Source organism: Delphinus delphis, chromosome 20, assembly GCF_949987515.2.
Source record: "Delphinus delphis chromosome 20, mDelDel1.2, whole genome shotgun sequence".
NCBI lineage: Eukaryota > Metazoa > Chordata > Mammalia > Artiodactyla > Delphinidae > Delphinus > Delphinus delphis.
Window position 1 is genome coordinate 1669288 of NC_082702.1, and position 15201 is coordinate 1684488.

Sequence of the window (15201 nt, forward strand, 5' to 3'; positions counted from 1 at the left end):
TTTCTAGAATTTCATATAAAGGGAATCCTACAGGTTTCCTTGTTATAACTGTTTTCACTGAGTGCATGAATATATTTTTAGTATTATTCATGTGTGTGCAAAGGAATGACACTAAATAAAAATAAGGAAGGCTTTGTTATGTATTAGGGCTGCATTGTTTGTAAGAAACGTGGTTTTTTTTCTGACAATGAGAAAAAGTTGTTTAAAGTGGGAAGTGAAGTTGAAACTAAGTAATTTAAACTGAAATTCAGTTTCATATGAATTCATTATAAAAGAAAGAATTTTGAACCATCTGCGTCGTACAGAAGCTTCCACTGACACATCGTTCTAGATTTTTCTCTTATTTGGCTTCTTTTTTCTAGTCGTGTCTTTAAGCTATATCTTTGTGTCATAAAGGTTCTTAGGGAATTTTAAAAATCATTTGTTGTGGTAAAATTCACTTAACATACACTTTATCATCTCATTATTTTAAGTGTTCAGTTCTGTGATATATTGGGATCTCCAGTGAAATAGAACCATCTGTGTATGTGTGTGAGCGCGTGCATTTTTTGTAGAGACAGAGAAAGGAGAGAGAGATTTTTAAAGGAATTAGCTGATGTGATTGTGATAGCCAGCAAAGTCTAAAATTTGCAGGGTAGGCCAGTAGGCTGGAGACCCAGTGAAGAGTTGCCGTCAAGACAAAAGGCAGTCTGCTGGTACAATTCCTTGTCATCTTTTTATCATGTAATCCTCAAACCAGGTGGCTCTTGAGAAAATGAAAATTTACAAAGGTCAGCAGGCATTATAGACCAGGAAATCAAAAGAGAATAGTTTTAGAGTGAGAGCTAGGAAACAATCACAGAGGCCACTGTCTGGTTGTATTTTTAAAGTCCCAATGTGCACAATGTACTTAATGAAAAATTTAAGATAATTGTATCTGAATTTAAGTCTTTCTGTTTCATGAAGTTCATGACAGTCAAAATTTAGAGATTTGAGGCATTAAGAGAAGATACTTAAAATATCTAAATGTGCCTATTTTTGTGTAATTTTAGACATACGAGTTTTAGATTCGTATTAAGAAATAAGTCAAAGACCCTAGAAATGAAGAAAATAAGAGCAGATAGAGGGAATTCCGTTTTCTGTCCTGGCGTGTAAGAAGCTGGAAGTTATCACTCCATCCTAACAGCAAGTAAAAAGCTGAAAATACTGAAAATCAACAACTCTTATTAGGTTCCTGAGAGCAGTCTTGAGTTCTATTTTATATTTGCTGTACCCGTTGCCAATTTGTATCGTCAATCTCTCCTACCTAAAAAAAGTAGTGAGATTTCTTCTTTTCTTAACTGGTCACATGTTGAACTTTATTTTAGTTTTCACTCATTGTCCATCACCCACCCTACACCTTTGTCTTTGCCAGACCTTCAGCTAGGCAGAGGTTTCTTTGTTTTGGTTTGCTTTTTAATTTGGTGGATGAACCAAAATTTCAAAACCAGAATGTTCCGACTCTCCAAGGGATCCTGCCTTCATTGTATTGTTGCAGGTTTATTTTTGGACATGGATTTACCGTCACATTCCCTGGAGAATCCCCCAGATTCCGGACATAGTGCTCCAGGATTCCATTGAGAGCAGCAACTCAGTTTCCTCTAGTAAAAAATAGTAATCATCATCACCTGGGCAGTAGAGCATTTCACTTTTTTTCTAAGTGGCATGAGGAGCCCAAAATGACCAATTGGCTGTCTCATATCCCAATTCAGGTTTATAATATTATTCTGCTGGTGGAATTTTTCTCCCTTAAAGAAAAAGTCCTCCCAACATGCAGAATTTACCATTGAGGGGATGAGTAGCAGAAATTACTTGAGAGGGTTATTAGGTAATATAACGTGGAAAAGTAGGCTTGCTAGATTTAGTAAACAATATCTGGCTCAGTAAATTTTGAAAATTTCTAACTCCCTATGCACATATACACTGAAATAAGAAGGAAATGTTGCATAGGACATACTTATATAAAAATCATTTGTTGTGTTTCTGAAGGAAATTATAACTAAGTTTCATACCTCTTTAAGTATACTTACCTGGTAATTTGCTTCTTCTTAACTTTTCCTTGTTTTGTAGTATTTGTTTATAAAATTCCTTGTAATTACCCTCTATATTCCATTTAGTTTGTTTCATAGTTTCCAGGGTAGTCTCATCCAATTTATTTGATTCCTTTGTCCACTGAACATTCCTCATGGAGACACAGGCTGTAAGTAGCATTGTGAGCTGGAGGACAGATGATACTGTCCAGTGTGGAAGACCACTACAACTTCTCCTTTGATTTTTAAAAATCTTTTTCACCCACATTCTTCTTAATAACAATCTTATTTTATCATCTTCTTTGCTAGTAGTGGAAAATTTATATCTCTCATGCTTAACTGTTATTACATGCTGTTTTATAGTTGACTGCCCATCATTTCCAATATTGATCAAACAATTGCACTGTGTCAACTTTTTGCAAACCATTACAAAAAGTGGACTACAAGAGACTTAAGGCATCCTAACAAATCAGTATAGGAACCGGAACGAAAATCATTAAATATAGGAAATACCCTGTATAGACAGAACTGGCCACCCTATTGCAGATGTGTCTCATGAACCTACCACTGTTCCTGAAACTGAGTAGAGGTTTATTGAACACATGTTAGAGCAGTAAATACACATGACATTATGGTTCTCCTATTTATTTTTTACATTTCCAGTAAGTTCTTCAAAATGTCATCTCGACCCTATCTCTCCAAGTTGTTAGAGCCCAACGTTTTCAAATGTGAAAAGGAGCACTGTTTGGAGATAAAAACCTGAGTGTGGTGAAGGTTCTAGCACAGCCACAGGTGCAATTTCATTCTATGACTTTTTCAGACGTCTCTGTCTCTCACTCCAACTTCACTGAGATCTTAACTTTCTTTTGGCTGTAACATACGTTTCTCTACAATTTTTGTCAATTTTGTTGCATAGCTACATAATTATTATTATTAACTTTTTGTAATATCCATTTCATAAGTAATTTTCAGAGATAATTTCAACTCCCTGTGCATTCACTGTTGCTGCAATTTCAGGTGAATTGCTAAATCAGTTTCCATAAAGGAGATGAGACCATGGAATGCCAAACCTTTTTTTCCATGGTAAGATGCCCCCTTTGCACAAAGTTTTCGACAGTTAGAAGGTCACCTGCTATCTTGGCAGAAAATGGCATGTGATTATTTGCTCTCCTTTACAGACAGGTTTCAGATTTTAAAAGAAATGGAAAATATCTCAGAGAATAATAAATATCTCAATAAATTTTACTTGCTAGGTCAGAAAGCAATCAATGATTATCAAGGCCAGAAAGATATCCCTCTCCAACTCTCCCTTATGCCCTGTCTTTTCTTGAATATTGAAGGTCATGAAACATCTTCCAAAACTTCAGTCAACATGTCTTTGACAAGCAAGAAGATAGCTGATAGCATAGAGGGAACATACCTCAACTTAAAAAAGGCCATAAAAACCTACAGCTAATATCGTACTCAATGGTGAAAAGCTAAAAGCATTTCCTCTAAGATTGGAAACAAAATAAGACAAGTGACTTGCTACTTTTATTCAACATAGTTTTGGAAGTCCTAGCTATGGCAATCAGAGAAGAAAAAGAAATAAAAGGAATCCAAATGGGAAAAGAAGTTAAACTCTCACTGTTTCCAGATGACATGATACTATACATAGAAAATCCTAAAGACACTACCAGAAAACTACTCGAGCTCATCAATGAATTTGGTAAAGTTGCAGGTTACAAAATTAATACACAGAAATCTGTTGCATTTTTATACACTAACAATGAAAGATCAGAAAGAGAAATTCAAGAAATAATTCCATTTACCATTGCATCAAAAAGAATAAAATAACTAGGAATAAACCTACCTAAGGAGATAAAAGACCTGTACTCTGAAAACTATAAGATGCTGATGAAAGAAATTGATGATGACACAAACAAATGGAAAGATATACCATGTTTTGGATTGGAAGAATCAACATTGTCAAAATGACTATACTACCCAAGGCAATCTACAGATTCCATACAATACCTATCAAATTTTAAAATGGCATTTTTTACAGAACTAGAACAAAAAAATCTTAAAATTTGTGTGGAGACACAAAAGACCCTGAATAGCCAAAGCAACCTTGAGAAAGAAAAACAAAGTTGGAGGAATCATTCTCCCTGACTTCGGACTATACTACAAAGCTATAGTCATTAAAACAGTATGGTACTGGCACCAAAAACAGTAATATAGATCAATAGAGCAGGGTAGAAAGCCCAGAGACAAACCCACACACCTATGGTCAATTAATCTGTGGCAAACGAGGCAAGACTATACAATGGAGGAAAGACAGTCTCTTCAATAAATAGTGTTAGGGGACTTCCCTGGTGGTGCAGTGGTTAAGAATCCGCTTACCAATGCAGGGGACACAGGTTCAATCCCTGGTCCTGGAAGATCCCACATGCTGCAGAGCAACCAAGCCTGTGTGCCACAACTACTGAGCCTGTGCTCTAGAGACCATGAGCCACAACTACTGAGCCCATGTGCCACAGCTACTAAGGCCCACTTGCTCTAGGACCTGTGCTCCACAACAAGAGAAGCCACTGCAATGAGAAGCCCATGCACCACAACGAAGAGTAGCCCCCGCTTGCCACAACTAGAGAAAGCCCACACAGCAATGAAGACCCAATGCAGCCAAAAATAAATAAAATTAAAAAAAAATAGTGCTGGAGAAACTGGACAGCTAAATGTAAAAAAATTAAAGTAGAACATTCTTTAAGACCATACACGAAAATAAACTCAAAATGGATTAAAGACCTAATTCTGAGACCAGACACTATAAAACTCTTAGAGGAAAACATAGGCAGAACATTCTCTGATATAAATTGCAGCAAGAGCTTTTTTGATCCATCTCCCAGAGTAATGGAAATAAAAACAAAAATAAACAAATGGGACCTAATTAAACTCAAAAACTTTTGCACAGCAAAGGAAACCATAAACAAAATGAAAAGACAACCCACAGATGGGAGAAAATATTTTCAAATGATGTGACCGACAAGGGATTAGTCTCCAAAATTTACAAACAGCTCATGCAGCTTAATATCATCAAAATAGACAACCCGATTAAAACATGGGCAGAAGACCTAAATAGACATTTCTCCAAAGTAGACATACAGATGGCCAAGAGACACATGAAAAGATGTTCAACATCACTAATTCTTAGAGAAGTGCAAATCAAAACTACAATGAGATATCACCTCACACCAGTTAGAATGGCTATCATCAAAAAATCCACAAACGGGCTTCCCTGGTGGCGCAGTGGTTGACAGTCCGCCTGCCAATGCAGGGGACACAGGTTCGTGCCCCGGTCCGGGAAGATCCCACATGCCGCGGAGCGGCTGGGCCCATGAGCCATGGCCGCTGAGCCTGTGCATCCAGAGCCTGTGCTTCGCAACAGGAGAGGTCACAACAGTGAGAGACCCGCGTACCACAAAAAAAAAATTTAAAAATCCACAAACAATAAATGCAGGAGAGGATGTGGAGAGAGGAAACCCTCCTACACTGTTGGTGGGAATGTAAATTGGTGCAGCCACTATGAAGAACAGTATGGAGGTTCCTTAAGAAACTAAAAATAGAGCTACCACGTGATCCTGTAATCCCACTCCTGGATATATATCTGGAGAAAATCATGGTCCAAAGGGATACATGCACCAAAATGTTCATTGCAGTGTTCTTTACAATAGCCAAGACATGGAAGCAGCCTAAATGTCCATTGACAGAAGAATGGATAAAGAAGGTGTGGATGTGTTACATATATACAATGGAATATTACTTAGCCATTAAAAAGAATGAAATAGGGCTTCCCTGGTGGCGCAGTGGTTGAGAGTATGCCTGCCAATGCAGGGGACGCAGGTTCGTGCCCCGGTCTGGGAAGATCCCACATGCCGCGGAGCAGCTGGGCCCGTGAGCCATGGCCGCTGAGCCTGCACGTCTGGAGCCTGTGCTCTGCAACGGGAGAGGCCACAACAGTGAGAGGCCCACGTACCGCAAAAAAAAAAAAAAAAAAAAATGAATGAAATAATGCCATTTGCAGCAACATGGATGGACTTAGAAATTGTCATACTGAGTGAAGTAAGTCAGACAAAGACAAATATTGTATGATATCACTTATATACAAAATATAAGAAATGATACAAATGAACTTATTCACAAACAGAAACAGACTTACAAACTTAGAGAACGAACTTATGGTTACCAGAGGGAAGGGCAGGCAGGGGGGACAGATAGGGAGTTTGGGACTGACATGTACACATTGGTATACTTAAAATGGATAACCAACAAGGACTTACTGAATAGCACAGGGAACTCTGCTCAAAATTCTGTAACAGCTAATTGGGAAACGAATTTGAAAAAGAGTAGATACACGTATATGTATACTGAATCACTTTGCTGTACACTTGAAACTAACACAATATTGTTAATGAACTGTACCCCAATATAAAATAAGTTAAAAATAAAACGTCGAGGATTGGCTCTCAAAGTGTGTCTGAGGCTGAAATGTCTCTATTTACAGAGCTAGGGAAAACTCTAGGGGTCACTTCCTGTTACCCAATCAGCACAGTGATTGGATAAATGTCATGGAAGGAACTATTTTAGAGAATCCGAATAGATTCAGTTTCCCATGGAAACTCCAATAGGAGAAACCATGATTTATTAAAGAGGCCTCCACATTGGTTTGGTGGTAGATTTTCTTTATTGTATTTTATCTATTGCATTTTGGGGGGAAACAGATTGGTTTATCTATTGCATTTTGGGGGGAAACAGATTGGTTTTCCTGATCTAGGGAATTTTTTCTCATTGCCTGGAGAGTTTGAGGGAGTCAGAGAATTGAGATCTGGTAGTTGTAATCGAATTGGGTTACCTAATCTATTTTTCTTTTTTTCATGAAATAAGTCTTAAAAGACTTTTTGTCTAAAATCAGCTGATGAGCTAAAGTGTGCGAAGAACCTATTTCGGAGTAGGCATTTAGAAAACCAGAGGTTGTACACCAGTAGGGAAAAATAATGACACCTATCAATTTAGGGAACCTTCCTTCTTCTAAATAACTAAGGAAGCAATACGCGAACAAGTATAGAGGGTACAAATCTCAACGAAATAAAGGCCACATGGACAAAAACACAGCTATTATCTACTCCATGTAGAAAATCTTGGAGAAGGAAATACGCAAACACTCTTTGACAGAAATGTATTTGTTTATTTGAAATTTAAATTTCATTGATTATCCTATGTTTAATCTGGCCGCCCTACCTGGAACATCCTGTTTTACAAATCATGCCTAACATGAAGACAATCAGCAGTAGCCTCAGTTTCATGCTGAAGTACTAAAAGCCAATGAGACATGCATTCATTGAAAGAAAAAGAACAACACAAAGCAAAAACTTATAAGAAAATAGGCTATATAAAGAAGAAAACAAAAGCCAAAGGGAAAATAAGTCATCACTCAAAGATCCTCCTAATTCATGTGGATGGAACCCAACTGGGTTCCAGTATCCTCCTAAGTTCTTCACATGTCATCCATCCTTTGTATCTCAGAGGTGACAAGTCATCCTGAATTTCCTTCTTGGAGCAGAAGGGACTTGGATCTGAGAGCAGAGTCCCGGGTGAGTCATTTTTTTAAAAATTTATTTTATTTATTTATTTTTGGCTGTGTTGGGTCTTCGTTGCTGCGCTTGGGCTTTCTCTAGTTATGGCGAGTGGGGGTTACTCTTCGTTGCAGTGTGTGGGCTTCTCATTGTAGTGGCTTCTCTTGTTGTGGAGCACGGGCTCTAGGCGTGCGGGCTTCAGTAGTTGTGACGTGGGGGCTCAGTACTTGTGGCTTGCGGGCTCTAGAGCGCAGGCTCAGTACTTGTGGCGCACGGGCTTAGTTGCTCCGCGGCATGTGGGATCTTCCCGGGCCAGGGCTCGAACACGTGTCCTCTGCATTGGCAGGCGGATTCTTAACCACTGAGCCACCAGGGAAGCCCATGGGTGAGTCATTTTGAATGTGTTTTCTGGTAGCATTTGAAACTTCCCAGCTGACGGAGGGCGCTGTGACACTCGGGGCACACGTACGGTTTGAGCCCAGAGTGGGTGCATCGGTGAACGCTGAGGTTCCCTCTGTGGCTGAAGGCTTTGTCACAGTGCTCATATCGGAAAGGCTTCTCCTTGGTGTGGGTCCTCTTGTGAGCACGCAACGTGGAGTTGTGGGTTAACTTCTTGGGGCAGAGATCACAGCAGTATGGCTTCTCGCCTGTGTGGATCCACTCGTGAGTTTACAGGTCGGAAGACTGCATGGACCCTTCGGCACAGATATTGCATTGAAAGGGTCTCTCTCCTGTGTGTGTCCTCTGGTGAAGGGTAACCTGATATTGATAAGGAAATCTCTTCTTGCATACCCTACATTAATAGGGTGCCTATCCCTGGGCTCCTTTTCCCTCAGGAAGACTTGTTGGTCCCACTGTGCTAGGTGAAACAACAGAATGGGACTCAAATTGTCCTGAGAACTGTCCTTTGTACAAAGATGTGGCTCCTTTTTTTTTTTTTAATAAATCTATTTATTTATTTATTTTTGGCTGCGTTGGGTCTTCGTTGCTGTGCACGGGCTTTCTCTAGTTGTGGCACGCGGGGGTTACTCTTCGTTGCAGTGTGTGGGCTTCTCATTGTGGTGGCTTCTCTTGTTGAGGAGCATGGGCTCTAGGCGCACGGGCTTCAGTAGTTGCGGCACATGGGCTCTGTAGTTGTGGCTCACAGGCTCTAGAGCTCAGGCTCAGTAGGTGTGGTGCACGGGCTTTGTTGTTCTGCAGCATGTGGGATCTTCCCGGACCAGGGCTCGAACCCGTGTCCGCTGCACAGGCAGGCAGATTCTTAACCACTGCGCCACCAGGGAAGTCCTTGTGGCTCCTTCTTGATGCACTTCATGGGAACTGGGAATGTTGGCCAGTTTCCTTTTGAAACGTCTGAGACCCCTTGGAGAGCCTCTTCTGTATCCACTCTTAGTCGAAACTTCTCCTTCTGGAACACAAGAGGAAAACATTCAGCATTCACATTTGAAATATCAGTTCCTTCCTGGGGATTCTTGCCGCCCTCTACCCTCCCAGAATGTGCTGAAAGAAGAGATTCAGCACACAACATTTAACAAGGAGCGTTTTCCGTGGTGCCAACCTCACTGGAACCCAGCACTGATGTTGGCTGAGGACTTCCCATCAACCAAAATACCTAAGAGTCTAGATTATTAAACACCCTGGAAAGGTAATGATGGAGAAGTTTGGCATTAGAGAACCAGCTACCCCCTGCCCCCCACAAGGAATGTTAATGCTGGGTACCCAGCTCCGTGCCACCATTGGAAGCAAGTCACTAACTCCTCTGGATTCCAAGTTTTTATACTCACCACGACGCTTTGGAAGTTCAAGCTCTTGAGACTGACGGGTTCTTGTCTCTTCCGTGTCTTCCATCAGGTCCTTCTCCAAGTTTTCCTTGGGTGTCACACCCTCTAATTCACCTGTTTCAGGAATGATCTCTGGCAGGAGACCTTTCTGGTCCTGTCAATGGATAACCAAGCAGAGTCAATAACCCATCCATCTTAGCCCATAGAAAGCTCTGTCTCCTCTTCCCTCATCCCCCTCATATCCTAGTCTAAGACTCCAACTTTCTAAATATAATTTTGGGGGATATACCCTGACTTCTTCTGGGCCACCCTAACACCCAGATTGATAATTGTCTCCTAATTCCCAAGTCTGTCCTTAATCTATACTGACCCCATCTTGCAATCCAGTCCGGACATCACAGTTGGCACTGTGAATTCGCTACGCATACGTCTCTCCAAGTCATCGCAAATTCTCTCTGCCCCTGACTCTGGAGCAAAGGACTCTAGGTCCAGGTCTCCCAACTTCAGCACATTTTGATACATTGCCTAGATTTGTCTTTATGATGACAGTTGTCCTGTGAATGGTATGATGATGAGCAGCAAATCCCTAGTCTCTACTCACTAGAAAACAATAGCATCCCCCACCCCCATCCCCATTTGGACAAATCAACTGTCTCCAGACATTCTCTAATATCTTCTGTGAGGCAAAACCACTCCAATTGGGAACTCCTCATTCAACTCAAGGGATTAACAATATTCCAAAATAAGAAGTGCCTCTGAGGAAAACGACCATGGGGAAACAGCTGTCAAAGAATTCACCCGTGGCAAATTGACCCAGCACCATCCCATTGAGACAGGATTTCTTCCTCCTCACGCTTATGGCCACAAGCTTTCATGGCGGAGGGACAAAGATGGATGAGTCTTCATTCTCACACTGTCTTGAAAATGTCTAGGAACCGAATGCATCCATGGGAATTCATGGAGTCAATGGGTCCATTTCTGTCCTTTGCCAAATCTACCAATTACTCTAGCAGCCACGCCCGTCTGAACCTCTTTTACCTTCTCCCAGACTCTCTCTAGGTATCAGCACATCACACACTCACCCGCCCTCTTGACAGTTCTTTGGCTCTTGCTGGATTCTGCAGCTCTTGGCTTACCTGCTGGCCATTCTTTGGAGGTATCTCACTAACAAGGGATTGGGGATCCCTGGGTAGGTCTTTCTCATCGTTTGTGTCACTGAGCTCAATTTCAAACGTCTCAATATCCAAGCTTTGCACAAGATATTCATCTCCTTGTATGCGAACTGTAGTCTGTGAGGGAAAAACTAAATTGAGATTGGTCTCCTATAAGACCTGGAAAGTAGCTCTCAAGGCATCCGATGACATCATACCACACAAGCATACGTTTTTTTTTTTGTTTTTTTTTTTTTTGTTTAAAAGATCAATATCTCTCAACGATGCCCAACGCAAACTCTCACCCATTTGGGAATCACTGATTTAGAGTCAATCACTCAGGTCCTATCTGTTCAATCCCCAGCTTGCAGATCCCATCCCACCTCTCCCTTTCCCATACCAATCATAAGGGTCCAACTCACCCATTTCCTGGGTTTCTGGTTATTTCTTAGTATGTCCTCCATGTCTTTGCAACTCTGCACTCCACTTTCCTTGACTAAGACCTGGCACTCCAGCAGCATGCAGATCATAAACTGATCCAGCACTAGCTTGTCCATCGTCTGCTCCTTTGTGTGAAGATCTGGCATCAGTTACTAATGGCAGAGCTCACAGAGTCTCCTCAGATCCTGGACGGGGTCGGATTCCTCTGAGCTTCTAAATGTTCTGAAGCGAACGTGCCACATCTCCCAGTCACAGTCTGGCTTTTCCATAAGTGTATGTTGGCATGGCAGAGACACTGGTGACTCTGAACTAGGGCCTCTGGGGAGTTTTCCACGACCCTGGAAAAATGTCTGGTCCTCAGCCATATTGAGGGAGGAATTTTCCAATAGGACTCTGAGTAAACGCTTCTAGAAGCTGGTGGCCAGTTGACCCCTATGGAAAGGGATTTCCTCTGCTTTTCCTCTGCAATAGAGTCACTGTTCAGAAGGCTGGGGACAAAAACAAACAAACAAACAAAAAGAATGAACCTGATGTCTTTCACTTTATTCCACCTTTCCATCTCTCCTACATCCCTCATCCCAGTATTGGACACCACTCCCCCACTGTTTCAATATTTGATACCAGGAACTATAATCCATTCTGTTATTCTTCTGACATCCACCTTTATAGCAAAGCAAAAAAGTATCTGGTCAAAAATGTCTATAGGGCCGCGGTTCAGAAACTTGTTGAAAAAATGAACCACAACACACCACACCACACCAACGTGTGTGGAAACATTCTTCTCATCTCACAGAAGAGTTCAACAATCAACCATAGTTAATGTGGGGTTTGAGGGAGATCCATTGCTTTCACAAGGTCTCTGAGCTAATGCAAGGTGAATAGGAAGCCAAAGCTTTCTGAAGCCCGCCTCCATCTGTCCTGATTTCTAAGGACTCTCTTTAGACATTCCCTCTTGTCACTTACCCCTTCGAACCCTCTTGCCTTCAGTCTCCTCAAGTCAGGGACTGGCTCTCAAGATGTGTCTGAGCTGAAATGTCTCTATATAGAGCTGGGGGAAATTCCAGGGGTGCATTCCCATCACCTCATCATCCCAGTGACTTGATAAAGGTCACGGAAGGAACCATTTTAGATAATCCGGGTAGATTCAATTTCCCATGAAAACTCCAACAGGAGAAACCTTGATTTATTCAAGAGGCCTCCATATGATTTGGAGGGTGCTGGAGGAAAAGGAACCCTCCTACACTGTTGGTAGGAATATAATATGGCTCACAGTCACTATGGAGAAGAGTGTGGAGGTTCCACAAAAAAGTAAAACTAGAGCTACCATATGATCCAGCAATCCAATTCCTGGACATAAATCTGGAGAAAATAATCATTGGAAATTATACATGCACCACAATATTCATTGCAGCACTATTTACAATAGTCAAGACATGGAAGCAACCTAAATGTCTATCAACAGATTAATGGGTAAAGGAGATGTGGTATATATACACAATGAAATATTATTCAGATAGAAAAAAAAGAATGAAGTAATGCTACTTGCAGCAACATGGATGGACCTAGAGATTATCATCCTAAATGAAGTAAGTCAGAGAAAGACAAATATAATATGATTTGTGGAATCTAAAAAAATGATTCAAATCAGCTTATTTACAAAACAGAAACAGACTCACAGACATGGAAAACAAACTTATGGTTACCAAAGGATAAATATGGTGGGGAGAGATAAATTAGGAGTTTGGGATTAACACATACACACTACTATATATAAAACAGACAACCAACAAGGATCTACTGTATATAACAGGGAACTGTACTCAATATTTTGCAATAACCTGTATTTGAAAAAAGTCTGAAAAAGAATTGATATATGTATACGTATAACTGAATCACTTTGCTGTACACCTGAAACCAATATAATTTTGTAAATAACTATACTTCAATATAAAATAAAAATTAAAAAGAAGAAAGTAGGTGATTAGACCCAAGTTCAGTTTGATAACAGATACTAGACGTTTTTAAAACATCTGCTAGCTACAACCTTGTGGTTTCAATATTTCCCCTTGCAATTCTAAAGCCATTTCCAATTCCAACCAATGCTTGTTTACAAACACCCTTACATCTTGACTGCTCCAATTGTAATTCTTGACAAACGATTTATGGAACTAACTGTGGCCTTCCGTTTTTTGCCTTTATAACCTTCCTCCATTTTGTAGTCCAGGGGAACTCAATGCACGTGCTTCTCGAATCTGTGTCTCCCAGCTGCAGTTGTATCAAGCCCCAAATACATGCTTCTTTCTTTCATTCAGGCCTTTGTTTCTGAAATTTTGGTTAACACTCATAACACATAAAAGTATGTAATTGACTATGTTGTCATTAGTTTTTACTGTCTGTCTCCTTTGACTGGAAGTTCAGACTCACGAGGGCAGGCATCTTTGACATTTTGAATATTGATGTGTCCCATGCAGCCAAAATAGTACTTGGAATGGGATAGGCACTTAATGAGTGTTGGTTAAGGAGGGAATAAATATGGTGGGACAGATACTTGTTTGTTTTTAGGCAAAGCTATCTGCTGTCTTTTCATGTCCCCTAAGGCTGTACTAAAAAATAAGATTTAAATATATAATGAATCGCAATTTAGAAAGCCATTTCCACAGGCTAGCCAAGTTTCCTGTGTAATTACGTGCTCTGCTTCATTCCCTCACTTCTCAGACTTCAATGTTCCTTCAGTCTTCACTGAGACCCTAACCTTGTTCACATGGCCAAGAGCTATTTCAGCAACCACTTTTTAAAAAATTTTATTTCTTTATTTTTTTGAGGCACGCGGGCCTCTCACTGCCGTAACCTCTCCCGTCGTGGAGCACAGGATCCGGACGCGCAGGCCCAGTGGCCATGGCTCACGGGCCCAGCCGTTCCACGGCACGTGGGATCCTCCCGGACCAGGGCACGAACCTGTGTCCCCTGCATCAGCAGGCGGACTCCCAACCACTGTGCCATTAGGGAAGACCTAAGCAACCACTTTTGAGTAACTAAAATTATGGTCGATATCAGCACTTTCAACATTTCACAAATATTTTTCTGAGATAATCTCAAGTCTCCATGCATTGTCACTGCAATTGCAGGTGAAATTATATTGACTACCCAGCAAGGAAAGTAGATCATGTAGTCCAGTCCTTTATCTCTGGGTTCAGAGGCCTCCTTTCCAAATAAAGTATGACTGTGACCATAGAGTCACACTCCAGGCAGAAAGCAGCAAGTGGTAAGTCACTCTTCTTTTCAGTCAGGTAGAACTTGGCTTCTCAAAAAGAACTGGGGCTTCCCTGGTGGCACAGTGGTTAAGAATCCGCCTGCCAATGCAAGGGACACGGGTTCAAGCCCTGGTCCGGGAAGATCCCACATGCTGCAGAGCAACCAAGCCTGTGTGCCACAACTACTGAGCCTGCGCTCTAGAGCCCATGAACCACAACAACTGAGCCCGCGTGCCACAGCTACTGAAGCCTGCACACCTAGAGCTGGTGCTCTGAAACAAGAGAAGCCACTACAGTGAGAAGCCCACACACCACAGTGAAGACCCAACACAGCCATAAATAAATAAATAAATTTATACAATAAATAAATAAATAAATTAGAACTGAATATATATCAAAATGTGGAGTAAGAAGTATGTGTCTGTCACTGGATGGGACACCGTCACTGGCTCTACGTTTTTTGTGAGGGAACCAGAGACACAGCACGTGGTCCACCTGCTTTTGGCCACCCCACATTCCTTCTCTGTCTTGCCAGTCATGGCCGTGTCTGGAGCCTTTGCTCGCTTGACCCTGACCGAACACAGTGAAACTCTTAAGTTGAGTGTAAAGCTTCAGCCTGTATGTATTGGAAGTGCAATAAGACACTGTTTATTAGACCTTAAGTATGGCTGGATGCACTTTGTGTCTGAGCAACACCCAGGTATCATGTGCCCACTTGGTTTTGTAGGTTCGGGGAACATCTGAAATATTATGTCTCTGTACCTCTCTGTGATCAGCACAGACTACATTCCACGCAAATCTGGGTGCGTCCCCTTTAAGAAGTGTGAAACCCCGCCCTGGTACTGAGAGATTCTGGACACTCCTTCCCAGCAACCCTCTGGGTGAGGCGGAACTTTTCCGGAGGCGGGGAGTACCGC

The 15201-nt window shown here is 41.4% G+C and overlaps 1 protein-coding gene across 1 annotated transcript in view; it reads left to right on the forward strand.

The window, feature by feature from the left end:
- LOC132416343 (zinc finger protein 17-like) overlaps window positions 1–15201 on the forward strand; it is a 36693-nt gene that overhangs the window by 9949 nt on the left and 11543 nt on the right.